The 27,227-nt window shown below is 38.4% G+C and overlaps 1 long non-coding RNA gene across 1 annotated transcript in view; it reads left to right on the forward strand.

The window, feature by feature from the left end:
• The window catches only part of LOC132365315 (uncharacterized), a 796,238-nt gene that overhangs the window by 568,644 nt on the left and 200,367 nt on the right, over window positions 1–27,227 (forward strand). The window contains exon 4 of the long non-coding RNA XR_009503074.1: window positions 18,088–18,149. This is a non-coding gene — a long non-coding RNA (uncharacterized LOC132365315). The remainder of the gene's footprint in view (window positions 1–18,087; window positions 18,150–27,227) is intronic.

The raw sequence follows: 27,227 nt of genomic DNA on the forward strand, positions 1-27,227 counted from the left end.
ACCTATGTTCTCTTTCAGGAGTTTTATGGTTTCAGGTCTTACAAAATGGTATTTAATTCATTTTGAGTTTATTTTTGTATACGGTGTGAGGAAATGTTTTAATGTCATTCTTTTACATGTAGCTGTCCAGTTTTCTCAGTACCACTTATTGAAGAGACTGTCCTTCTCCATTGTATATTCTTGCCTCCTTTGTTGTAGATTAATTGACCATAGGAGTTTGAGTTTATTTCTGGTTTCTCTATTCTGTTCCATTGATTTATGTGTCTGTTTTTGTGCCAGTATCATACTGTTTAGATTACTGCAGTTTTGTAGTATAGTCTGAAGTCAGGGGTCATGATAACTCCAGCTTTGTTCTTTTTTCTCAAGAATCATTTGGCTATTTAGAGTCTTTTGTGGTTCCATATAAATTTTAGGATTCTTTGTTCTAGTTGTGAGGAAAATGTCATGGGTATTTTGGGGATTAATTCTTCCAATCCAAGAGCATAGGCTATCTTTCCATTTTTTGTACCATCTTCAGTTTCCTTCATCAATGTTGTATAGTTTTCAAATTATAGGTCTTTAACGTCCTTGGGTAAGCTTATTCCTAGGTATTTTATTCTTTTTGATGCCATTTTAAACAGGATTGGTTTTTTGCTTTTTCTTTTTGATAGTGCAATTTTAGTATATAGAAAAACAACAGATGTCTGTATATTAATCTTGTATCCTGCAACTTTGCTGAATTCATTTATTAGTTCTAATAATTTTTTTGTGGAGACTAGGATTTTCTATGTATAGTGTCATGTCATCTGCAAACAGTGACAGTTTTACTTCTTCTTTTCCAATCTGGATGCATTTTCTTTTTCTTGTCTTATTGCTGTGGCTAGGACTTCCAGTACTATATTAAATAGAAGTGGCAAGAGTGGGCATCCTTGTTCCTGATTTTAGAGGAATGGATTTCAGCTTTTCACCATTGAGTATGATGTTAGCTGTGGGTTTGTCATAAAAGTCCTTTATTATGTTGAGATATGGTCCTTTTATGCCCACTCTGGTGAGAGTTCTTATCATGAATGTTGTTGAATTTTGTCAAATGCTTTTTCTGCATCTATTGAGATGATCATAGGGTTTTATTTTTCAATTTGTTAATATGGTGTATCACACTGATTGATTTGAGAATATTGAACCAAACTTGCATCCCTAGACTCAATCTCACTGGTCACGGTGTATGATCCTTTTTATATATTGATGGATTTGGTTTGCTAATGTTTTGTTAAGGATTTTTGCATCTATACTCATCAAAGGTATAGGCTTATAATTTTCTTTTTTTCTTTTTTCTTTTTTTTTATCGTATCTTTGTCTGTTTTTGGTACCAGGGTAATGGAGGCCTCATAGAACAAATTTGGGAGTGCTCCCTCCTCTTCAATTTTTTGGAATTGTTTGAGAAGGATAGGTATTAGCTTTTCTTTATATGTTTAGTAGAATTCCCCTGTGAAGCTATCCAGTCCTGGATTTTGTTTCCTGAGAGTTTTTAAATTACAAATTCAATTTCACTACTAGTGATCGGTCTGTTCAGATTGTTTGTTTCTTTCTGATTCAGTCTTAAAAATTGTATGTTTCTAGAAATTTTTCCATTTCTTCTTGGTTGTCCAATTTGTTGGCATGTAACTGTTCATAGTATTCTCTCATGATTTTTTGTTTCTCTACAGTATTGGTTGTTATTTCTCCTCTTTCATTTTTTTATTTTGTTTATTTGGGTCTGCTCTCTTCTTGAACCTGGCCAAAAGTTTGTCAATTTTGTTTATCTTTAATTAAAAAAAGCTGTTGGTTTCATTGATCTTTTCCATTTTTTGGTCTCTATTTCATTTATTTCCACTCTGATCTTTATTATTACCTTTCTTCTGATGAACGTGGGCTTTGTTTGTTCTTCTTTTCTAATTTCTTTACATGGTAGGTTAGGTTGAGATTTTTCTTCTTTCTTGAGGAAGGCCTGTATTGCTGTAAACTTCCCTCTTAGAACTGCTTTTGCTGTATCCCACAGATTTTGGAAAGTTGTGTTTCCATTTTAATTTGTCTTGAGGTGTTTTCTGAATTCCTCTTTGATTTCTTCATTGACCCACTGGTATTTTTAGTAGCATGTTGTTTAGTCTTCACATGTTTAGTCTTCACATGTTTCCCATTTTTCTTTCTGTAATTGATTTCTAGTTTCATACTGTTCTAATTTCATATTGTTGGTCAGAAAAAATGCTTGATATAATTTCTGTCCTCTTAAATTTGTTAAGACTTATTCTGTGGCCTAGCATGTGATCTATCCTGGAGAACCTTCCATGTGTACTTGAAAAGAATTTGTATTTTGCTGTTTTGGGATGGAATGTCCAGTAGATATCTATTAAGTCCAATCATCTATTGTGTCATTTAAGACCATTGTTGCCTAATTGATTTTCTGTGTGGATGATCTGTCCATTGATGTAAGTGGGATGTTAAAGTCACCAACTATTATTACACTGTTGTCAATTTCTCCCTTCACGTCTGATAATATTTGCTTTATATATATAGGTGCTCCTGTATTGGGTGCATATGTGTTAATGAATGTAATATCCTCTTTTTGTTTTGATCCCTTTATCATTATATAATGCCTTTCTTTGTCTTTTTTTTGTAGACTTCTTTTAAAGTCTACATTGTTTGATATGAGTATTACTAACCCTGCTTCCTTGTCATTTACATTTGCGTATAATATCTTTTCCATCTCCTCACTATCAGTCTGTATCTTTCTTAGCTATGAAGTGAGTCTCTTGTAAGCAGCATATAGATGGGTCTCTCTCTCTTTTTTTCAATCCATTCAGCCACTGTTTGTCTTTTTTTTTTTTTTCACTGTTTGTCTTTTGATTTGATCATTTAGTCCTTTGACATTTAAATAATATTGATAGGTATGTACTTATTGCCATTTTATTACTTGTTTTCTAGTTATTTATGTAGCTCTTCTCTGTTTGTTTCTTCTTCTTTTTGTTTCTTTCCTTGTGGTTTGATGATATTCTTTGGTAATATGCTTGTGTTCCTTTCTTTCTAGTTTTTGTATATCTATTGTAGGTTTTAGATTTGTGGTTACCATGGAGCTCCTATATGTTGACCTACAACTATAACTACTTGTTTTAAGCTGGTAGTTGTTTAATTTCAAACACATTCTAAAAGACCTATGTGTTCACTGCCTCCCCCACATTTTGTGTTTTTGATATCATATTTTACATCTTCCTGTTTATCCTTTCACTGTTTATTGTAGTTATAGTTGCTTTTACAATTTTTTGTCTTTTAATTTTCATACTAGTTTATTTAACTGGTTGATCCTCAGTCCTTACTATATATTTGTCTTTCCTAGTCGAATTTTTCCTTTCCTATAAATTCTTACTTCTTCTAGAGCCCTTTCTTTCCCACTTAGAGAAGACACTTTAACATATCTTTTAAGGTAGGTTTAGTATTGATGAACTCTTTTAGCTTTGCTTGTGTGAGAAGTTCTTTATCTCTCCTTCAGTTCTAATGATGGTCTCACTGGGTAGGGTATCCTAGTTTGCAGGTTTTTCCCTTTCATCTTGTTGAATATATTTTGTACTTCCTTCTGGCCTGTGAAGTTTCTGCAGAAAAGTCAGCTGATAGCCTTATGGGGGTTCCTTGTATATGACTCTTTGTTTCTCCCTTGCTGCCTGTAGAATTCTCTCTTTATCTTTAACTTTTGCCATTTTAGTTAGGATATGTTTTGGTCTGGATCTGTTTTGGTTCATCTTGTTAGGGATCCTCTGTGATTCCTGTACCTGGATATCTGTTGCCTTCTTCATGTTTGGGAAGTTTCAGCTATAATTTCATTAAATACATTTTTGATCCTCTTCCTTCATCTGGGACCCCTATAATGTGAATGTTGGTATGCTTGATGTTATCCCAGAGATCTCTTAAGCTGTTCTCATTTTTTAAAATTTGTTTTGCTTTTTGCTGTTCTGACTGGATGATTTCCATTATTCTATCTTCCAGATCACTTATGTGTTCTTCTGCATCACCTAGTCTGCTGTTAATTCCTGCTAGCATGTTTTTCATTTGAGTTAGTGTATTCTTCATTCTGACTGGTTCTTTTTTATATTTTCTAGTTCCTTGTTAAAATTCTCATTGTGTTCATCATCTTTCTTTTCCTAAGTTCAGTTAATTCTTATTAATAATACTTTAAATTCTTTATTTAGTAAATTGTTTATTTCTGTTTCATTATTTATTATTCAGGGTTTTTTTTATTGCTCTTTCAACTGAGACCAGTTCCTCTGTCTTCTCATTTTGCTTAACTTTATCTCTATGAACTTAGGTGAAACAGTTACCTATTGCTGTTTTGAAGGGGTGTCCTTATGTGGGAGTGTCCCTATTCAGTCTGCATGTGCCTAATACCTTTGGTGGGAGAGTTGGATTTGACATGAACACAATTCATTTCTTTCTTTAAGGTGTGCTGGCAGCTCTCACCTTGGTAGGAGGTGGGGTTGAGATGGAGGGACTAGGTCCAAACCCAGTTTGAGGTGGGGCTTCCCCTCTGCTCAGTGGCTGTCACTGCCCTCTGGGAGTTGGGATCTGATCCAAAGTTGCTGGAGCTGAAACCCTGAGGGTTGGGTCCAAGTTGGCTCTGTTTGCTTTAAGTGTGTGCTCTCCCCTCTTTCAGCACTGGCGCCCTTGCCCCAGAGGGAAGCAGTGCTGGAGCAAGAGTGGCATGTGCATGCCCTCAACTTGTAAAGGGGTGCAGGCTGTGGAAGCCTGGCGCAGACAGAGGTCTGGGCTGCTGTTGATGTGCTTACTTTGCAAACACCAGTAATGGTTGTCTCTGCCTTGCTCAGTGGCAGTTTTGGGCCTGAGTCTTTTGTCTCTCACTGCCAATCACTCCCCTCAGCCTCTGCCACTCCTGCCCTGTTGTGGAGCCATGTTTCAAGGCAGGTGGGTCCCCTATGGGCTCTTTGCATGTGTCAGCGCATGGGGTGTGGTGGTCCAGCTGTCGTCAGAGATCAGGACTGCTACTGATGCACTGCCTGTGTAAGTGCCAGTAATGGCTGCCCCTGCCGTGCTCTGATGTCACTTCTTATCTGAGTCCCCTCTGTGTTTCACTGCTGAGCTCCTTCTTTGGCCCTGGCAGCCCTTGCTCCAGTGTGGAGCTGCAATGTGAAGTAAGAGGGGCTGGAGCTTTTGCTTGGCTCAGGCTGGGGTGTGCACCAGGGCCATCGCAGTAAACCAGTAGCCACCTGTGCATTCTCAATCCACCCTTTTCACCCTGCTTCTGGAATAAGCAAGTGTTCGTGTGCTCCTCCTAAGCACAGTCCAGGCTTCACACAGCCCTCCTGTTAGTCCCACTGTCCCACCAACCAGCCAAGTGACTTCCCTTTGTCAGACCCCAAGCCTGTGGTGCCTAATATGTGGCTGGAATAGCTCACGCCCCAGAGTAGATCTCCACCCATGTAATCTCCCTTTTACTCTGTCATCTTCCAGGAGCACAGGTCTCAACCTGATTTCTTCTCTTCCCTTCCCACCTGATTCCATGTGGATCTTTCTTACAGTCTTGGTTGTACAGAAGGCTTTCTGCCAGTTTCCAGTTAGTTTTTTAGTGAGGATTTTTCCACATGTAGATGTATTTTTGATGTATTCATGGTGGGTGGTGAGTACCATGTCTCCTACTCCACCATGTTGATTTTTTGATAATCAAGTTTATTTTTTATCATATAATTAAGTTTATAGTTTCCTAACAAAGAGTGATATGCTCTAAATTACCAAGCAACCAAGAATTCAAATGAAGTTAAAAAAATGACCTTTTAGTCTAATCCCCATAATATCCATTTGAGCATCAAATTCCGCAAGTCTGGTTTACAAAGTCTCCACTTTTCTCCCTCACTTTCAAGAAAATATCAGCCTCAGAGTACCTAGTAAACTACTAGACGAAAGGGATTTCTAACCTTTTGATTCTTAGTCTAATTTCTCCTTACAACACCAGTGTGAACATAGGGGTCCTATGCACACATCAAAGAAGAACATAATAAAGACAAAAAAAGGAAAAATAAGACAAAAACGAGGAAAGAAAATTGAAAAAATAATGCAGTAATCTCTCCTTTGATGAGCTCTGGATATCAATAAGGGTGTGTTAAAAAGTGAGTCATTATCCATTGCCTACTCCTTTTGTGGGAAAGGCAATGATGCTATGAAATAGATGCTGTTCAAGAGGCATTTATATAACTATTAGCCTCTGGAACAATAGACAGGCAGCAGTGTGTTGTTCTGGAAAATGTTCAAAGAGGAGGAGTCATTTTGTCCTTTTTAAAATTTAATATCTTTTTTTTTTTCTGTGTCATTTGGAGGAGCCTCCTTTTTTTTCCTTTTCTTAAGCAAAATAAGTATTTTGCACTAGCAGGTAGTGGGTGAATTCTTCTTGCCAGCAGGAAGAAAAGGAATTTTTTGAATGCCAAAAATAAGCTCCTTTGTGTGAAAGTATTACATAGCCAAAGACATTTTAGAGAAGAAAGGAAAGATTCATGTTCTGAATTAACATTTTTTAAATATACCAGTCAGTGAAATGTTAGCAATAGAATAAGAAGACATTGACAAATAGACTGAGAAGAAACAAGTAATCTTTTCTACAGTCAAGACAGCCCCAAAGCCTGAATGTTTATCTGTTTATCCTGTTTGCAATGCTCCTGGCTTTTTGTGTGGTCTCAGAATGATAATTCCTCACCTAAGGTCATATCTATAGGCGATAGGTGTTTCGAATCATCCTATTTAGTTCAAGACATTTCTTCCCTTCCATTCCTTCCACTACTTGTTTCTATGCACCATTGCCAAGTAGGCAAAGCATGAGCCACCCTTGATAAAGAAGATGGCCCTAGGGCTGGGGACAGAGTAGAAAAATCTCACACTTGGCTTTGTCTTTAAATTTAAATCACCAACCCCTTTGGGATCCATACCTTCTTTGGAGTCTCTTTACCTATTATGTACATATAGTAGATCACCAGCCAGTTGCAAAGAGTTTTGATGGTGGTGGTTATCTATTGCTTTTACCTGCCCAATATCCCTTCCTGCTTCATTTAGTAACACATGCTTTTCCTTTGAAGAATTAATGACCCTTGTTCCAAGTGATCTTGGTGGCACTGTTAGTCCAGCTGTCCTGCCTTTCTTCCCACTGGTCTATAGACATGTGACCAAGCTTGAACAGTGAGATAATCCCCCATGAATTTGAGTCTTGAGTGGAATGGCACAAAAATGAAACATGGTCCTTGATTCATTTTGTTAATGGTACTCTGAAGAGACTCCTCACTGATCCATTAATCCTCTTACCTGCACTATGTGAGTTGTCCTGATTTCTTCTTTCCAAGGCCTGGCTAATCAGTTTCTTTGATTCCATCAGCTACCTCACACTATTGCAATGAATTTGATTTTTTTTTTTTTTTTATTAGAAGTACAAATATGCTTCTTTATTTTTTTTTTTTATAACTACCCTAACCCTAACGCGTACCCTAACCCTAACCCCTACCCTAACCCTAACACGTACCCTAATCCTAACCCGTACCCTAAACCGAGCCCTAAGAATTTGATTTTTAAATTGTCCAGGATGTTTGCCAGCAAAAATCCTAACTACAGGAAACAGAAATATTTCCTCAGTGCGACTCATCTGAAAAGCTTGTGGGGAGACAATGCTCCTACACTGGCTTATTTCTTCCCATTATATTTGGCTGTTTTATTCATTCATTTATTCAGTTATATACTCTTTGACCCCTTCATTTGTGGACTATATACCATTTTCTAAGTACTAAAGAAATTCTCTTCAGATATCTGCATGGTTAATGCATGCAACTTTCTCATCTCCCTTAAGTCTTTGTATAAATTTGCCTTCTCAATGAGGCCTATGGCATCCTTCCTTAGTCTACAGTCCCAATCTCCTTACCTGGATTTTTTTATAGCACTTTTCACCTTCTCAGGTACTATATAATTTACTTATTCACTATGTTTTGATTGTTGTCAATCTTCCTGAAATAGGGAATCAACTCCAAGAAAACAAGAATTTTTGTCTGCTTTGTTCATTTTTGTATTCCTAGCATGCAGAATAGTTCTTGGCATTTGTCGAATAGATAAAATAGATTAAAGTTTCTTTAAAAGTACATACATACATTATTAAAGGAGCTTATTGTGGTGGCTTTTTAATGTATCAGTTTGACTCTCTTGAACCACATTCCTCAAAATTTCCTTTTCTGTATGTTTTTGATGAGGATGGGCCATGAGATGGAATCTTTGGGAGATTTGGGGGATGGAACTGTAGCAGCACCTCTTTCATATCTAGTACCTGTGTTGCTTCTCTGCTGGCTTCTTCATTGGTATGAAGAAGCACAGTAGCCATGTCTGCAACTGCTCTACCTTCTAATGGATCTTCCTTTAGCTTTGCTGACTCCTGGGCCAGGTGCATATTTTTAGATTCATGACCAGGGACCCCCGGCTGCTTCAAGACACTCACACCACCAAGGTCACAGGCAATAAGAACACACAGTTTCTAAAAAAACAAAACAAAAACAAAAAACCACACACACAGTTTCTAATAGTTTGTTTTCATGGGCTCAAGTCATGCTTGTGAATTTCAACTTCTCTTTTATCTGATCCACTTTACATCACTCTTCCCTTTCCAACTGCTTACATTGGACTTCAAGCTTCAGCGTCAAACTAAAGACAACAGCCTTATGGAGGCTTATTAACCATCTCCCAGAATTGTATGATGTCAAATCTTTTTTTAAAAAAAAAACTATCTATCTATCTATGTATCTGTCTATCATTGATCTGTTGATCTGTCAGCTATCTAACCTATCGATCTATCTATTCTAATGGTTCTCTTTGTCTAAATGCTGCGTGAACTCTAACCCCGACTGATACAGATTTTGGCATCTGCAAGTGGTCCTGGCACAACAAAAGTTAAAATGTGGGAGTGGCTTCGGAACCAGGCAGTGTGTAGAAGTTGGAAACACTGTAAGAATTTTGAGGAGAGTGTTGATGAAAACCTCAAATGCTTTGAATGTACTATTCGTAGAATTTTGAATTTTGTAGAGGCTGGTAGTGAAGACTTAAAAGAATGGGAGAAAAATCTTATTGGAAGCTGTAGTAAAGGGCAGACATTTAGCAATACTTTTGCCTGTGGTAATATGGAAAGTAGGAAATATACTGAATGAACTGGGGATCTATCTAAGGATATTTCCAAGCAAAGTGTTTAGATAACGCCTGGTTTCTTCTTGCTGCTTGAAGTAAAGTATGAGATGAAAGAGAGGGAGAGAAACTCAGGGAAGGACTGTTAAAGAAAGAGAAGCCACGACATGATGGTTTGAAAGCTCTCAGACTCTTCAAAAGGTCCAGGATGCTAAAATTGAAAAAAAAAAAAAAAAAAAGTTTCTCTGAACAAACATCAAATCTAGGGCAACACTAGGAGAACATTGTATGAAGTAAGAGATAAAGTCCAGGGTGTAGCCACAGAATCTTCTATTAAGATCTTGAAAAGATCTAAGGTAGTGCCTCAGAGAAACTTCCATCAGACTAAAGACCCTTTAAAGGGATTAAGAGTGTGCCAAGGAGTCTCTCAAACAATAGGACTTCTAGGAAGTTTCAGGACATTGCCCTTCAGTTAACTCAGCAGAAGGCCTAGAAAGGGAGGGATTTATCCAGAAGAGGTTTGTGGGTATGGTTTTTGTCTATTGGATTTGACAGCAAGAAGTTACACAAGAGACTCACAATGTTCTCAAAAGAAATATAGGCAGAAACATCACCAGCTTGAACTGAGGGGGAAGAGACAGCATGCAAAGAGGAGAGACTGTCCTTTGAATCACTAGAATTTTAACATGTGCTACCTTTTATGAGAGTGGAGAGATGACTCAGAAGAGGGTGGAACCAGGAGCCCAGAGGACAGAGTGGAGAAAATGAAGAATTATTTCAGATATGAGACCTAATCAAGGATCTCCCAACATTTGCCTGGCTGAATTTCAGAATTGCCATGGACTAGTTAATTCCTCTGTGTCTCCCACCCACCGCTTTGAACAGGACTGTCTATAGTGGTTATTCCATGCCTGTCCCACCATTGCATGCTGGGTGAGTGTGTGGGGGGGTTGGAGGGCAGATTGTTTCTTTTGTTTCACAGGTCTACAAGTCTCAAGGAACTATACCAAGGGATTACACTTGAGGAAGCTCATCCATACTTGGACTTCATTTAGATGATGAGATTCAGGGCTTTGAGCTGATGTTGAGGTGGGATAAGAATTTTGAGGTCTTTGGGGACAGTGAGTATATTTTGCATCTCAGAGGGATATAAACCATTGGGAGCCAGAGGAGAGACTATAGGTAGTTTCTAAGGTGGCCCCCCCAGTTATCCCCGCCTCCTGGGATTCACTTTCTTATGTAATCTCTACCTATTAAGTGTGGTCTGGGCTTTTTGACTCACTTCTAACAGGTAGAATACAGCAGAAGTGATAGGATCTCAGTTCTGAGGTGAGGTTACAAAAGATGTAGAAACAATAAATGCTGGAGAGGGTGTGGAGAAAAGGGAACACTCTTGCACTGTTGGTGGGAATGTAAATTGATACAGCCACTATGGAGAACAGTATGGAGGTTCCTTAAAAAACTAAAAATAGAACTACCATACAACCCAGCAATCCCACTACTGGGCATATACCCTGAGAAAACCATAATTCAAAAAGAGTCATGTACCAAAATGTTCACTGCAGCTCTATTTACAATAGCCAGGACATGGAAGCAACCTAAGTGTCCATCATCAGATGAACGGATAAAGAAGATGTGGCACATATATACAATGGAATATTACTCAGCCATATAAAGAAACGAAATGGAGGTATTTGTAGTGAGGTGGATGGAGTTAGAGTCTGTCATACAGAGTGAAGTAAGTCAGAAAGAGAAAAACAAATACAGTATGCTAACACATATATATGGAATCTAAGGGAAAAAAAAAAAAGGTCATGAAGAACCTAGTGGCAAGACGGGAATAAAGACACAGACCTACTAGAGAATGGACTTGAGGATATGGGGAGGGGGAAGGGTAAGATGTGACAGGGTGAGAGAGTGGCATGGATATATATACACTACCAAATGTAAAATAGATAGCTAGTGGGAAGCAGCCGCATAGCACAGGGAGATCAGCTTGGTGCTTTGTGACCACCTAGAGGGGTGGGATAGGGAGGGTGGCAGGGAGGGAGACACTAGAGGGAAGAGATATGGTAACATATGTATATGTATAACTGATGCACTTTGTTATAAAGCAGAAACTAACACACCACTGTAAAGCAATTATACTCCAATAAAGATGTTAAAAAAAAAAAAAAAAAAAAAAAGACCGTGATTTCCATCTGCGAGGCTCTCTCAGTCTTCGAATGGCTCATTCTGGGGGAAGCCAGCTGCCAATTCAGGAGGCAGCCCTGAGGGGAGTTCCATGGGAGTGAGCTTGAAAGTAGACCTTCTGAGGCCTGCCAACAGCCTTGTGAATAAGCCTGGATCCTCCCAGTCAATCCTTGAGATGACTGCAGCCCCAGCCAAAACTGAATGTACTTCATAAGAAAATCTAAGTCAAATCTAGCCAGGTAATCTGATCCTGGATTCCTGATCTGTCAAACCTGTTGGATAATAAATGTTTCACAGTTTTTAGCCTGTAAATGTTAGGATAATTTATTATGCAGAAATGGATTAAAATACATTTGTGTTCGAAAAGACAAACTGTACTAAAATGTTCTAATTGCTCTTATGCAATATTTTATGAAGAGGCAATTCCAATCCATTTAATAAGATGTCATTGTTAATGAAAGCTTTAGTCACCATTTGAAGTATACCAACTTCAAGTCTGGTCTCCTACCTCTCCACTATCTTACTTTATATTTCGATTAATTAATTCCTTTAATTATAAAATGATAGCTAAAAAGGGCGTTAGGGCATGATGTTCCCTTGTGTCCTTGGAATTCTTCCAGGTTAGAATGCTCAAAGGTAAAATAGGTTGGATTAATATTTAACAATAGCTAACCTTTATGTTATACTTTATCTGTACCAAAAACTGTGAAAATTGCTTTATATAATCATTTTTGATAATTGTCATAACTACCCTTTGGAGTAGATATCATTATTACTCCTACTTTAGGGAGATTTGCCCAATGTCACACATTGTTAAGAGGTGGATCTGAAATTTGAGCTCAGGCTTGCCTTGTCTGCAAGGCCTGAACTCTTAATCACTCCAGGCAAAGAAGATCTCCTGTGCCTCTTTGCATAAACAGGCTAATAAACAGCGTAGATAAATAGGGTGGATTCTCTTAATGGCACAATGCTGATGAAACAGAACGAGGGTTAGCCCTTTCAGTGTCTATATGGATGCAGCCTGAGATGGTTTTTTTTTAAAAATTATTTATTTATTTATTTATTTTATTTTTGGCTGTGTTGGGTCTTTGTTTCTGTGCGAGGGCTTTCTCTAGTTGCGGCAAGCAGGGGCCACTCTTCATCGCGGTGCGCGGGCCTCTCACTGTCGTGGCCTCTCTTGTTGCGGAGCACAGGCTCCAGACGCGCAGGCTCAGTAGTTGTGGCTCACGGGCCCAGTTGCTCTGCGGCATGTGGGATCTTCCCAGACCAGGGCTCGGACCTGTGTCCCCTGCATTGGCAGGCAGATTCTCAACCACTGCGCCACCAGGGAAGCCTCTGAGATGGGTTTTGAATCCAAATAGGCCCCTTTGCCAAATCTGAGCCCATGATGTTTTTGAAGGGAGGGGTGATTACCCAAGCTGAAATAAACTCTGTCACCAGGTTATAGCCTCTACCCCTAAGAAAACTTTGGCTGATCTTAAATGCCCAGAATGTGGGAGATATTTGAACTGGACAGTTTTATTGATTTTTAGTATCAGGAGCACATGATCCCAAGGGCTCCATCTCAGGGTTTACAGCGACATTTGGTTTAATAGAACAAAAACCCCATGTCATGCCTGTAACCAAGACTATCACCTCTCTGTTTCTCACAAGGGAAAAGGGAGCTGGCATGTAATTTAAACTGTTATGTGCTAGAGCATTTATGACATGCCTTATGCATCTAGGGTCTTTCTCACAAATGCCATTGGCTTACATGTTTGTTATTTTTTAAATACAATTGAAATATAAAATACAATGGACTCAATATTAACAACTGTCTTTGTTCTATTTGAGAAAGTAGATCTTTTTTAAGAACTTGGCATTAGTTCCATTTTTAAAAATGGAATTTTGGTTAAGATTCTTAACTAAATATTTATTTTTTATTTGCTTTTTCCTGTAATTTTCCAACAAACTTAATGTCTTTACAGTTGAATCCCTTATATCACTCACTTTTAAGTTTTAGCCTAAGTTTTAAAAATAATTGTTGGAAAATACAGTCTGTGTTTTTTGGTCCACTTTCTCACACTCAGACTATGTATTCAGTAACAGGGTGATGGTCAGGCCAAAGTTTATCTTATCACACCAGAATTTTTAGGTCATTTCCAGTTTTCTTATTTTTTTCTTTTCAAAATTTCACTTGAAAAGAAAGTTAATTGGAAAACAACAACAAAGCTTTTGTTCCTTCCTCTTTTGGCTACTCAACTGCCCATTGCCAACTCTTTCTGATTTCTTTATCAGATGTGCATGAGATACAGGGCAATTCTGACTGTGTCTGGAGCTGGCAATATTTAAATGGAATTATAGAGAATGATTCAAACCAACATGCATTTTATGGAGTCTTCTGATTAAACACAGTTTTCTCTGAGACATAAAAACCTCTTGAAGGATTACCTTGCTAGAGAGAATTACCGTTTTGGAAGATTTGTGTCACATTTCAGTGATAAAATTATTCCCCAAAAATGCTCTCTGTAAATAATCTCTAAATTCTCACAAACATCTGAGCTCTTGGGGGCCAGAATCAGGGCACAATTTGCATAAATTAAACACAAGTGCATTTCATAATCCAAAGGTCTCTCGGTTGTGTTATGATTCTCTCTGGAAAATTTTATCAGAGTAACTATACCATCTCTTCAGAAAACCCTGTGACACAGACAATGAAAGCACTGTTGTAGATACCATATTTTAACTACTGATTGTACTGCAGCTGTATTAAGAAAGCAGCTGAATTAACTTTGTTAAAATCTAAGTATGTTATATGTATCTTTTCCTCAATAGTCTAGTGTGAAATATAAAGTTTATTTTTTTTTCACTTAACACCTTAAGGGACCTAAATCATATATCATAAACAAATTACTCTAATGATAACTCTTCTGAATAGATTTAAATATCCTTTTTTTGTCAAAATGGAATTTTGCATATTGCTATTAAGTGAGTTAGCTCATCAACAAGTTCTATGAAGTTATTTTTACCAGAATATCTAATCTGCTGATAGAAATTTTTGGTTGTATTATGCTTCTATCTTAGAATTTCAATCACAAAGTATTAGTGTTGGAAAGTAACTTAGAGAAAATTTTGTGCAATTGGTTTCTCATCAGAAACTGTCCAGAGTTTGAGTAATTTTGCATATTTAGCTAATGACAAACCACTGCAACCAAGAAACAAAACGGGACCCAAATGCTATCTTTTCTGTGAAGTTGGAATACATGTCAAGTAAAAATCTGACTTTGGAAACTCACTTTGCAAATTAGTTCAATAGTTGTCTCTAAGGCCAAATGACCTTGGCTCACAGTCTCCCAACAAGACATCTCATAAGGAGAGGTAGCAAAGTGAATCTGTGCTATTCCTCCGTAACTCAACCCTCCTTAGGCCACGCTCCCACATTACAGCTTTCCCATCCCAATATACCCTGAGGTGACACATTTTGGAGAGGTTAGCTATGAGCATGAAATGCTCTATGACAGGAGAAATTCAGAGGATGTGCTTGTGTAAATATGAGAGCGTATTTATGTGGCTGGGATGACGGTGGGCCTGATGGAGAGGTAGCTGGAGGGGGAGAAGAGGGAGCTGTGGTATTCCTGAAAATAATTTGCTCCCATGTCACCCCCATAAAAGGCATCTCCCTTAAATCTGGCAGGCATAATGAATGGTGTGATAGCCGGGAGCCCGTACAATTGTAAAACATGGCCTTTCATCCTAGAGATGGCCTATTACCACTCACTAAAACAGTCTGTCACAGTGCTGCCCCAGGGCCATTCATATTTCATGACCCTCTTGGCGACATGACTGGGATTTCCTGCAACTATGCTCAGGTCCCCACCCAGTGAGTGCTCCACATTAATACCCTCTGATTCCTTTCTTCCAAAGGTTATCGTGTGTTGGTTTTATTTGTGTGTGTGTGTGTGTGTGTGTGTTTCCCAGAAGACAAAGAAACAAACAAATAGAGCAAAGACTAAGCTTGGCTTTGCTGGAAACACAGCTTATTCACAGAGTAAAGACTGGCTAAAATTTAATCTTAGGATATCAGGAAAGTTCAAAGTTTACAGTGTAATGCATAGGAGGTAAGAAATTTTAAAAAGCAGTTTAAAAATTATCTCATCATTCTCAAGGCTCGGATTTCACATCATGAAAGGCATACTTTAACATAGCAATTTCAGCAAAGCAGGGCCTTCTGATTTGCTGGCTGCTTCAAATAACAGTTGTCCCTTTGATAGTATTGACACCTATCTCCTTTCACAATCTAGTGCTTCTCCTGCACTTTGTAACATATCCCATCTGTTTTTTAAGGCCACTGTCATAAGGAAGACTGGGAGAGTGAAGAAAGGTCTGATTGATCACAAGGTCCTATCAAATGTCAAAGCTGGCCCTGGCTGACCTCCCATCTATTCAGAGCTGCTTTGATTTAATCTCCACACTGGCTGCTTCTCCAGGCTGTGAGTTCTATCTGCAACGCATGTGTCAGCATTGAGATATGACCTGCTTCACGCTCCATTCATCTCATTTGAAGGACGGAAATTAAACTGGAGGGTCGAAGAGGGGAACTGCTCAAAATACACACACATTAACTGAAGCCTTTTGTGTGTGGGTGCATTATAGGAGTTTGAACAACCATTAAAAATTATATTAAAATGAAATTGATCTTTACTGAAATGGTTTAGAACTTTTCCTCCCGTCACCACCCCCTTCATCTATTCTTCTTTCTTCCCTCCCCAGTTTGTAATAACTATGTGAATCTGATCTCATTAAGGTTCAGAGGAAAAGGAAAGAAAAACTTACAATATTTGAGTTTCTTTTAAAAGGTGTTCTTTTAGAAAATTCACTTATTGCCTGCAACTTGCACAGTAAATATTTGAAAAAAATAAAGATACATAAAGCTGGTAACCAGACTAATAAACGTGTAGACTGCTTTGTTTAGCATTATTGGTTTGTTTGTTTCGCCTTTCAAGGTTTTAAAAATCCAATTAAAACTCAAACTTTGGGAATAGTCCTATAACTATCAGGACACAGTGCCACAGTATAAATATATATATATATCCTCAGTTCTATTTTTTATTTCTAAACTCCCCTTGCTCTTTTCATTGTCGCTTTTATACTATTAATCAAGGCTAGTAACTAAGTAAAACTTGATTCCTTATAGATTTGTTTCTTACAGTATACTCAAAAGTAAACTCTGTTTCATTTTCTAGAGACGTCCCATAACTATATTTTAAGTGTGTTGGGGAAGTTAGCTATATTTATTTTTGTATTTGTTTGTTTATACATTCATGTATTTGTTATTTGAACTCTGTACTAAAATGATATCCAGTTAGAGAAATAGTTTTTTATTTAAAAATATATTATACATTTTACATTATAATAGTAGTACATATTCAATATCAAAAAAACAATTAGCAAAGACTGGTAAGGGGAGAGAATGAGACAGAGACAGAGACAAAGAGAGAGAGAAATAGAGAATAGCAAACACCCAAAATATTAAATACTATTGACTAGAGTAACCAACATTAGTACTTTAGGGTTATCTTTCCTTGTTTTTGTTTTTTGTTTTTGTATATACACACTTTTTATTTCCTTTATGTGAAATCACACTGCTCCTTCCTGGGAGAAGACGCATTTTCAGTTGTTCTGGTCATTCTCTTTTATGTCTATATAATATGACTTTGTATGGAAGTGACTATTTTGTTTTGTTAATATTGTATTGATGGCCATTTAGGTTTTCTAAAATTTTTACTACTATAAATGTTATTACATAAAAATATTTTTATGCTTCCATGATTTTCTTCAAAATTCTCTACTTTTGGGAAAAGGATGTGCCCAATTTAATATTCGTAGTCAAAAATATTATCTTTTCTCTTATGGTTTTTCATTTGAATATCCATTTGGAAACAACTTTTCTTCCTAAATAATCATGTGTTTTCTTTAGTATATATTATTTATTTGTTTTATATTTAATATATGTGCAAGAGAGTGAGTACCATAGTGAACGGTAGTGCTGTTTCTCCATAAATCATTTCACAGGACTTATGGAAAAGCTTTCAAACTCTGGTTATATGAAGAGAAAGATTTTGAGCATCTGTGGCATTCAAAGAACGCCATTTAAGCATTCAGTTTTGCAAGTAGGGAAGCAGGAAAACACGAGATGATTGTGTTTCCCTTGTACTGCTTCTCAGTAAAATCCCTCTTCCTGCATATCCTTATGCAAATATCTTATTACTCAAGGCAGAATGTGTTGGAAAAAAATGCATTTTTGTAAGTTAATTCATTCTTTACAATGCAGGGTGAAAAGTGGGTTCATTGCTTTAATACAATACATTACAATAGAACTTTTGCAATGATGGAAATGTTGTATATCTTCACTGTTCAAAATGGTAGCCACTGGCTATCTGTGGCTATTGAACACGTGAAATGCAGTTAATGCAACTGAGGAACTGAATAATTAATTTTAGGTAATTTAAATTCAAAATTTAAATCAATTAGCCAGATGTGGCCAGTGGCTATCTTGATGAACAGCACAGCTTTAATATTTATACCATTATTTGAGCCACTGTAATAGTTTGTGAAGCATTGTAGATGTTTACCTAATTGCTCAAGGTCACTTCATTGAAGAATAAATATTAGATAGTGAAGAATTAACAATCATGGGTTATAATAAGAAGAAGAAAGATAAAAACTACTTCTGCACCGAGAAACATTTTTCACAATTTCTTTCAGGGAAGAGGATTGAAAATTTCAACAAGGCAAAAGTGATGAAAATGTCTTCATGGAACCTTTGGGTAAGATGGATTAGCAAAGAATAAGATGATTTGAGTTCTAAGATCTGGCTTTGACCCTAACCACCTATTGACTTGGAGTAGGTCACTTTTGGTGGTCTTAGCTATTTGATATTCTTAATAAGGGGGCTGGAGTAAATTATTTTCTTTGTTCTTACTGTAGATAAATTATGTGAATATTTTCTGTCCTATATTCAGAATTAAATACTACTTTTTTCCTTCATATTTGATTATTTATTTATTTATTTATTTTGGCTGTGCTGGGTCTTAGTTGCAGCACGTGGGATCTTCGTTGTGGCATGCAGGACTTTTTAGTTGCAGCATGAGGGCTTCTTAGTTGCGGCATGCATGCAGGATCTAGTTCCCTGACCAGGGATCGAACCCGGACCCCCTGCATTGGGAGTATGGAGTCTTACCCACTGGACCACTAGGGAAGTCCCCTCCTTCATATTTTAATGATGTGTATAAGCACCCAGAGCCAGATATCTTGTAGGTATTCCATACGAATTTGTTGAATGAATGGATGCACTTAAGTTGTCTCCTGCGGTCAACAGCTCCTTTCACTGCCCATTCTTGTAGTTTGATATTTTTCACACTCAGACTTGACCAAAGTTTCTAGACATGGATGGTTTTGAAGCAGGAGAAATCTTTTGCTACAGAGTGGTAGAGGATCACTGGGCACGGCCCTCTGTTCTCAAGTTGCTAAAAGGATCTATTCCAGAGATGGCAAGGAAGTGTGAGATCCAGAGCTTGGCTGACCTTCCTAAAGGAAACCCCTTGGGATGCTCCCAAAGGCCTGGATCCGGTGCACTGAGGTGATGATGGGAGGGCAGGAGAAGGGCCGGAATGTAACTGGGACACTCATCATATATGACTTTTCTGAAAAGGAATTTCCATACCTCAGCAATAATAACTACCTTGATCACTCAAATCAAGAATAAACTTTTTTCTTTTATATTCTGACACATTATATATTTTGCTTGTAAGGTATTTAATATCACCCTCTTTGGCATATAACTAACTTTTTTTTTTTTTTTAATAAATTTATTTATTTTTATTTTTGGCTGTGTTGGGTCTTAGTTTCTGTGCAAGGGCTTTCTCTAGTTGCGGCGAGTGGGGCCATTCTTCATCGCGGTGCGCGGGCCTCTCACTATCGTGGCCTCTCTTGTTGCGGGGCACAGGCTCCAGACGCGCAGGCTCAGTAGTTGTGGCTCACGGTCCCAGTTGCTCCGTGGCATGTGGGATCTTCCCAGACCAGGGCTCGAACCCGTGTCCCCTGCATTGGCAGGCAGACTCTCAACCACTGCGCCACCAGGGAAGCCCTAGCTAACTTTTTTTTTTTTTTTCCTAGCTAACTTTTAATGTGATGATATCTTTTTAATCCAACGAAACTGTTAACTTCAATAAGGACAGAGGCACTACCTTTATTCCTGGCACACAGTTCTCTGTATCTCATAAACCCCAGCCTAGTGTAATCTACTCCCCACCCCATCCCCAAGATCAAACAAATGGGAAAATATTGTCTAAACAGGAAAACATTGTACAGACATCTATCGTTCTTATTACGATAAGAACTGATGTTGTAGGTAATTTAACAATTACTCTTATTTTTACTATATACTCTTCTCCAGGAACTCAGCAGCTGGTTAACATTTTCTGGCCTCACTATAGATGCCCTGAAATCTCAGAATTTCTAGGACTTCAATCCTATAAGAGTATATAAGGAAAATTCATTATACTTTTCACTGAGAAGAGATAATATTAAAAATTAATGACCATTTCAGTCCTCTGGGATGTAATATAATTCAGGGGAGGGGAGGAGGTCTATCACTATCTTTTTCAAGGGCAATTCACAACACTCTTGAGTGGTAAATTCCTGAAGCTTGATGTTTTTCTCCCTGTTGTAGAATGTGAGTGTTGACAATGGCTCCTTTTAAAAGTAGCAATATTTCATTTTAAATTAGTGCATCTGTTTGAGAAAAAAAGGAGCAGTGTATAGTAAGAGCTATATGGATGTTTCTCTCCTTTACTCTCATGAATTTCACAACTAAAACTGTGTCTTAAAGAAGTAGCTTAATAGAAACAAAAATCTAAGGGAATGACTACCTTACTTGGACCTATCTATAATAAAAAGAACTTGGAAACAATTTAGATGCCTAATATCAGGGAAATGGTTAAAGAAATTATAATGTACTAGCAGTAAAACACATTAGAGAGATGTTAACATTTAGCATTTTAGAGCCTATACATATACACGGAAAAATACTTTTGCCATAAAGTCAAGGGAAAAAAAGCAGAACGCAATATTCTCAAGTGCATGCGATGTTTATATATGTATGGACAGTAACATTTCTCAAATAGGAAGAGTTGACTCATTCAGTAGAAGGTTTATATTATCTGAAGAACACAGACTTGGGATTAGAGGTAGGTTTGAATTTCAACTCTGCCACAAACTGTGTGACACTGGCAAATTATGGAAACTCTGAATATCCATTTCCTTATTAGCTAAGTTTTTTGGTAAAAATTTCATAATCAAATCCACTTAAAAAGTCTAGGACGTAATAGAAGCTCAGTACCATTATTTCCCTTTCCTTGAGGTGATGATGGGAGGGCAGGAGAAGGGTCAGATTATTTCCCTTTCCCTATACTAAATACTTGAAACTTTCTAGGGATGAGAAATTTTATTCAAATTGATTGATTTTTATAGAAATTTTAATATCCTTGTTTTGGACGCAAATAAGAATTTTTAGTAGGCTATTAGAAATTAATGATTAATGTGGTAACTCTTATACAATTAGCCAATATTCTTTATCTTTGAATGGATTTCAGAAAGATATATTAATATTCTGGATTGGAGGTCAGTTTCTATATACAATTGAAAATGTAAAGGTAAGAATGGTATATTAATTGTGATGGTTAATTTTATGTGTCAGCTTCACTGGCCACGGGGTGCCCAGATTAAATAGTATTTCTGGGTGTATCTGTGAGGGTATATCTAGATGAGGTTAGCTTTTGAAACAGTGAACTCAGTAAAATCGGTTGCCCTCCTCAATGTGGGTGGCCATCATCCAGTGCATTGAAGACCTGAATAGAGCAAAAGATGGAGGAAGGAGGAACTCATCTCTTTTAATTCTTTTATCTGCCTCACTGTTTAAACTAGGATATCTCCTCTCCTCTCCTCTCATCTCCTCTGGCCCTCAGACTGGAATTTTCACCGTAGGCTACCCTGGTTCTCAGGCATTTGGACTTAGACTGAATGACACCATAGCTTTCTTGGGTCTCCAGTTTGCAAATAACAGATTATAGGACTTCTCAGCCTCTATAATTGTATGAGCCAATTTTTCATAATCAATCAATTTATATATATATATACCTCCTACAGTGTCTGTTGCTCTGGAGAACACTGACTAATACAAGTTTTGGTGTAGAGAGTCAGGAATTATCTCTTTAATCTAATTAGATTTAAAGATGCTAATAACTTTATTTTAAGTAGTAAAGACAGCACTGATGGTCCACAGTGTGAACTGTTTATAGAGATATGCAAAATACCTGCATTGGATATTCCTAATCAATCACTTATAAGAAGCAAGGAGCTAGGTGTCACTTTATATGCTACTTTTGAACATTTTTGGAAAATTAATGAATATAATGACGTTGGCTCCTAATATTGCTGACAAAGTGGCAAAAGAAAAGGATGAGCACAGGGATTCAAATTCCCAGCTCAAGCATTACATAAATAACCTAAGAACTTCTGTGTGCCCTGAAGGACATTTACCTCTTGTACCTACAGAGCTGAAATTGCTGAAAATCAAATGCAGAACCTCATTCTGCAACTTACTGAATTACAATGCAAGTTGAACTCCAAGACTCACAGGGTGTCTCCTGTTGAAGTGAGGGCATTTATTAGGAAGTAATGGGATTATTAGTTGGGATGGGGACATGTGTGAAGACTCTACTGAAGCTGGGGACATTGGACCACTAAATTCTAGTGACTCTTCACCAGATTCTCTTTAGGAGCCACTCCTATGACCCCTTTTTGCTTCTAGACTTATAACTAGACTCAAGTCCTGGTAGGTCCCTAAAGGTGAAGTACAATGTGTGACCAATAAGAAGGTGCATTACACTCCAAGAGAACTACTTGAGTTTTCTAATTTATAAAGACAGAAATATAGGGGAAATGTATAGGAATGGACACTAAAGGTATGGGATAATGGAAGAAAGAACATAAAGTTGGATCAGGCTGAATTCATTGACATGGGCTCACTAGGTAAAGATTCTGCCCTTGATGCTGTAGCCTGGGGAGTTAGAAGAGCTCTAACAGTTTCTTTGGTTGGCTGACTGAAATATGGACCAAAAGATGACCCACTGTAAGTGAACTGAAAATGCGGGACATGCCTGGGTTTAATGAATGGAGAGGAAGGGATTCAAAGGCTTAAGGAGATTGAAACGTTAGAGTGGATTTGTGGTTTAAGACCTGCTTGTGCACACTGGAAGGGTCCAGGAGGCACACTTTTCACCAAAACTGTGAGGAATAAATTTGTGAAGGGAGTCCCAGAATCCTTGAAAATGTCTGTGATCACACTTCTCTGTAGACCAGATCTCACGGGGGAACTGCAATCACTGAACTGGGAAACCTAAATGCAACGGGAGTAATTGGATCTCAGGGTGTCAGGGGCCAAGTGGTGGCTCCAACTGCCAAAGGCAAGCAGGTACCATTACCATAATGGACAAGCAGCAGTCAGAATAGTCTGACTCACTCAGGTCTATAGTGTTGGCTAATTGATCATGGTGTTCCTAGGTACGAAATAGATAGAAAGCCTACTAAATTCTTACGTGATCTGTAGAATCAGAAAAGTTCTAGGTCAAGTGAACAAATCTAACCTGAATTATAAAATCAGAGAGTTATGGACCCTCAGTCAGTCGACAGACGTGAGCTAGTTTACAGACTCAGAACCCCTTGAGTGAAGGGGAAGGTGGGTCGCCTTGAGGTAAGACCCCTGGTACACTACCAAAAAGTTATACTGCTAATCATTCTCCCAGGCTTTTCTAAAGGGACCAATGACCTTTCACCAGGGCAGCTCTATATTGGGGAAGGAAATAATCAGACCTTTTGGGGACTATTGGACCCAGGCTCTAAACTGACACTAATTCCAGGAGATTCAAAACATCACTGTGCCTCATCAGTTGAGTGGGGAGTTTATAGAGCTCAGATGATCAATGGGGTTTTAGCTCAGGTCCACCTTTTGGTGGGTCCATTGGGTCCCAGAACCCATCCTGTGGTTATTTCCCCAGTTCCAAGATGCATAATTAAAATAGACATACTGAGTAGCTGATAGAATCGCCACATTGGTTCCCTGACCTATGGAATAAGGGCTATTATGGTGGGAAAGGCCAAGTGGAAGTCTTTAGAACTTCCCCTATCGAGCAAAATAGTAAATCAAAAGCAATACTACATTCCTACAGAGATTGCAAAAATTAGTGCCACTATCAAGGACTTGAAGGATGCAGGGATAATGATTCCCACCACATCTCCATTCAACTCTCCCATTTGACCTGTGCAGAAAGCAGATGGATTTTGGAGAATGACAGTGGATTATCAAAAGTTTAACGATGTGTGACTCCAAATTGCAGCTGCCGTACCAGATGTGGTTTCATTGCTTGAGCAAATTAACACATTCCCTGGTACCTGGTATGCTGCTATTGATACGACAAATGCCTTTTTCTCCATCCTAGTTTGCTTCCACCTAGCAAGGCAAGCAATACACCTTTACTCAATTCTCTACCTTGGGGTATATCAACTCTCCAGACCAATGTCATAATTTAGTTTGTAGGAATCTTGATTTTTCCCTTCCACAAGATATCACAATGGTCAATTACACTGACGACATCATGCTGTTGGACCTAGTGAGCAAGAAGTAGCAACCAATCTACACTTAATTGGTAAGAAATTTGTATGTCAGAGGGTGGGAAATAAATCTGACTAAAATTCATGGGCCTTCTATCTACTTCAGTGAAATTTCTAATGATCCATTGATGTGGGGCATGTAAAGATATCCTTTCTAAGGTAAAGGATAAGTTGTTGCATCTGACCACTCCTGCAACCCACAAAGAGGCATAGTACCTATTAGGCATCTTTGAATTTTGGAGATAACATATTCCTTATTTGGATGTGCTACTCCAGCCCATTTACCAGGTGACCCAAAAACCTACTAGTTTTGCATAGAATCCAGAACAAGAGAAGAGTCTGCAACACACCCAAGCTGCTCTACCACTTATGCCATATGATCCAGAAGATCCAATGGTGCTTGAATTATCAGTGGCAGATAGGGGTGCTGTTTGCCATTCAAGGTATGAAGATAGAGATGTATCATTATAATTTATATACAATTATCTCACAATTGGAAATACATTTATGTGAAGTTTGACAAGTTAGGAAGAACAAGGGCATGCTAATCCAGAATTAATACTAAATGAGAACACTAGTATGGTTAACTTGGATCATCTGAATCACCAACAAGAAACACAGATTGATAATTTTCTGGAATTCCTATGGGTATCAATGCCAACCAGTAGCAAATAAGATTCACACCACAGAGTACTAAATAAAACTAGAGCAGTATTTAAGTAAGAAATACTTAAATGGAATACTGGAAAGAATTAACCTAATTAATAACTATGCTTTAAATGGACAAAAGCTAAAATGTTACACTAAAAATAATTAATTACAACCTCAGTATTTCTTGTGCTTTAGAATTCTTCTTGCATTTCCTTAATACATGTTGCTGCTTCTCCAAATGGTTTGCTGAGGCCAATACAAGATTTAAAAGTGTGCACAACTTAAGTAACTAAAACTTTGGGATCTTCTGTTCATGCAATTTCCAGTCACTGATTAGATCAGTTACAGCATCATATTATCCTCTAGATGATAGATACAAAGTCCTTTTAGAGGTCAAGTCATGATGGGAGAGGTCTCGTATACCTAGAGGTGAATTGTAATACAGGTCTTTAGGATTTTGGAGCAAGGCCCTACCATTATCTGCAGATAATGACTCTCTTTTGGAGAAACAGCCCTTGGCCTGCTACTGGACCTTAGTAGAGACTGAATACTTTACCATGGACCACCAAATTACTACAAAACTTAAGCTGTCCATCATGAACTGGGTGTTATTTGACCTCCACGCCACAAAGTTGGGCATGTATGGCAATATCTGCCATCAAATGGAAGTAGTGTATATGTGATTGGGCCCAAGCAGACCCTGAAGGCACAAGAAAGTAGTCACATGAAAAAGTGGCCCAAATGCCCATGGTCCCCACTCCTGCTACACTGCCTTCTCTCACCTAGCCTGCATCTGTGACTTCATGGGGAGTTCTCTAATATCAGTTGACAGAAGAAGAGAAGACTTAGGCGTGGTTTACAGACGGTTCTGCACAACCTGCAGGTACCACCTGAAAATGGACAGCTGTAGTATTGTCCCTCTCTGGGGCATCCCTGAACGATAGTGGTTGAAGGGAAATCCTTCCAGTGGAAGTTCCTTCTAGAACATAAACAGAGCACTGGGTTGTTCACTTTGTTTGGAAAGAGAAATGGCTTGAAATTTGTTTATATACTGCTTATGGGCTGTGGCCAGTGATTTGGCTGGATAGTCAGGGACTTGGAAACACCATGATTAGAGTACTAGTGACAAAGAAATTTGGGAAATGTATGTGGATAGACCTCTCTGAATGGGCAAGAAATGTGAAAATATTTGTCTCCCATGTGAATGCTCATCAAAGGGGTAATATCAGCACAGGAGAACTTTAATAATCAAATGGGTAGCATGACCTGTTTTGTGGATACCAGTCAGTCTCTTTCCCCAGCTACTCTTGTCATCATCCAATGGGCTTATGAACAAAGTGGACGTGGTGGCAAGATGGAGGTTACGCATGGACTCAGCAACATGGACTTCCACTCACTAAGGCTGACCTGGCTACTGCCACCAGAGTGCCCAGTTCCCCAGTAGCAGAGAGACCAACACTGGTAACCCGATATGGCACCATTCCCAGGGTGATCAGCTGGCTGCCTAGTGGCAGGTTGATTACATTGGATAGCTTTCATTATGGAAGGGGCAGCATTTTGTTCTTACTAGAATAGACGCTTATTCTGGTTGCAGATTTGTCTTCCCTGCACACAATCCTTCTCTGCCAAAACTGCCATCCGTGGAGTTATAAAATGCCTTATCCACCATAATGGAATTCCACACAGCATTTCCTCTGATAAAGAAACGTCACAGCCAAAGAAGTGCAGTAATTGGCCCATGCTCCTGGGATTCCCTGGTCTTGCCATGTTCCTCACCACTGTGAAGCAGCTGGCTTAATAGAGCAGTGAAATGTTCTTTTGAAGACTAAGTTACAGTACCAGCTATGTGGCAATACCTTGCAGGGCTGGGGCAAGGTTTTCTAGAAGGCTGCATTTCTTCTGAATCAGTGTCGAATATATGGGGCTATTTCTCTGATGGCCAGGATTCAGGAATCTATGACTCAAGGGGTGGAAATGGGAGTGGCACCACTCACTATTAACCCTAAGTGACCCACAAACAAAATCCTATTCAAGCAACTTTATGCCCTGCTAGCTTAAGGGTCTTAGTTCCAGAGGGAGGAATCCTTCCACCAGGAGACACAATAATGATTCCCTTGAACAGGAGTTAAGACTACCACTTGGCCATTTTAAGCTCCTCATGCCTCTGAATCAGCAGGGAAAATAATATGCCTCAGTTTAATGTAGAGGAAGGCATTCAAAAAAAGGAGGCAAAGACAAGGAAATTCAAAGGCAAAGAGGGGAATCAACCTGTTGGCTCTGGTGATTGATTCCAGCTAAGGGGAAATTGGACTATTACTCTACTCTGAAGGTAAGGAAGAGTATGTCTGAAATACAGGCAATGCCTTAGGGCATCTCTAAGGATTACCATGCCTTGGAATTAAGGTCAATGGAAACTACAACTCAGTCCAGGCAGGACTACAATGGCCCAGACCCTTTAGGAATAAAGGTTTGGGTCACCCCAGAAGATAAAGAACTATGACCAGCTGAGATGGTTGGTGAAGGTA

This window comes from Balaenoptera ricei, chromosome 4 (assembly GCF_028023285.1).
Source record: "Balaenoptera ricei isolate mBalRic1 chromosome 4, mBalRic1.hap2, whole genome shotgun sequence".
Taxonomy (NCBI): Eukaryota; Metazoa; Chordata; class Mammalia; order Artiodactyla; family Balaenopteridae; genus Balaenoptera; species Balaenoptera ricei.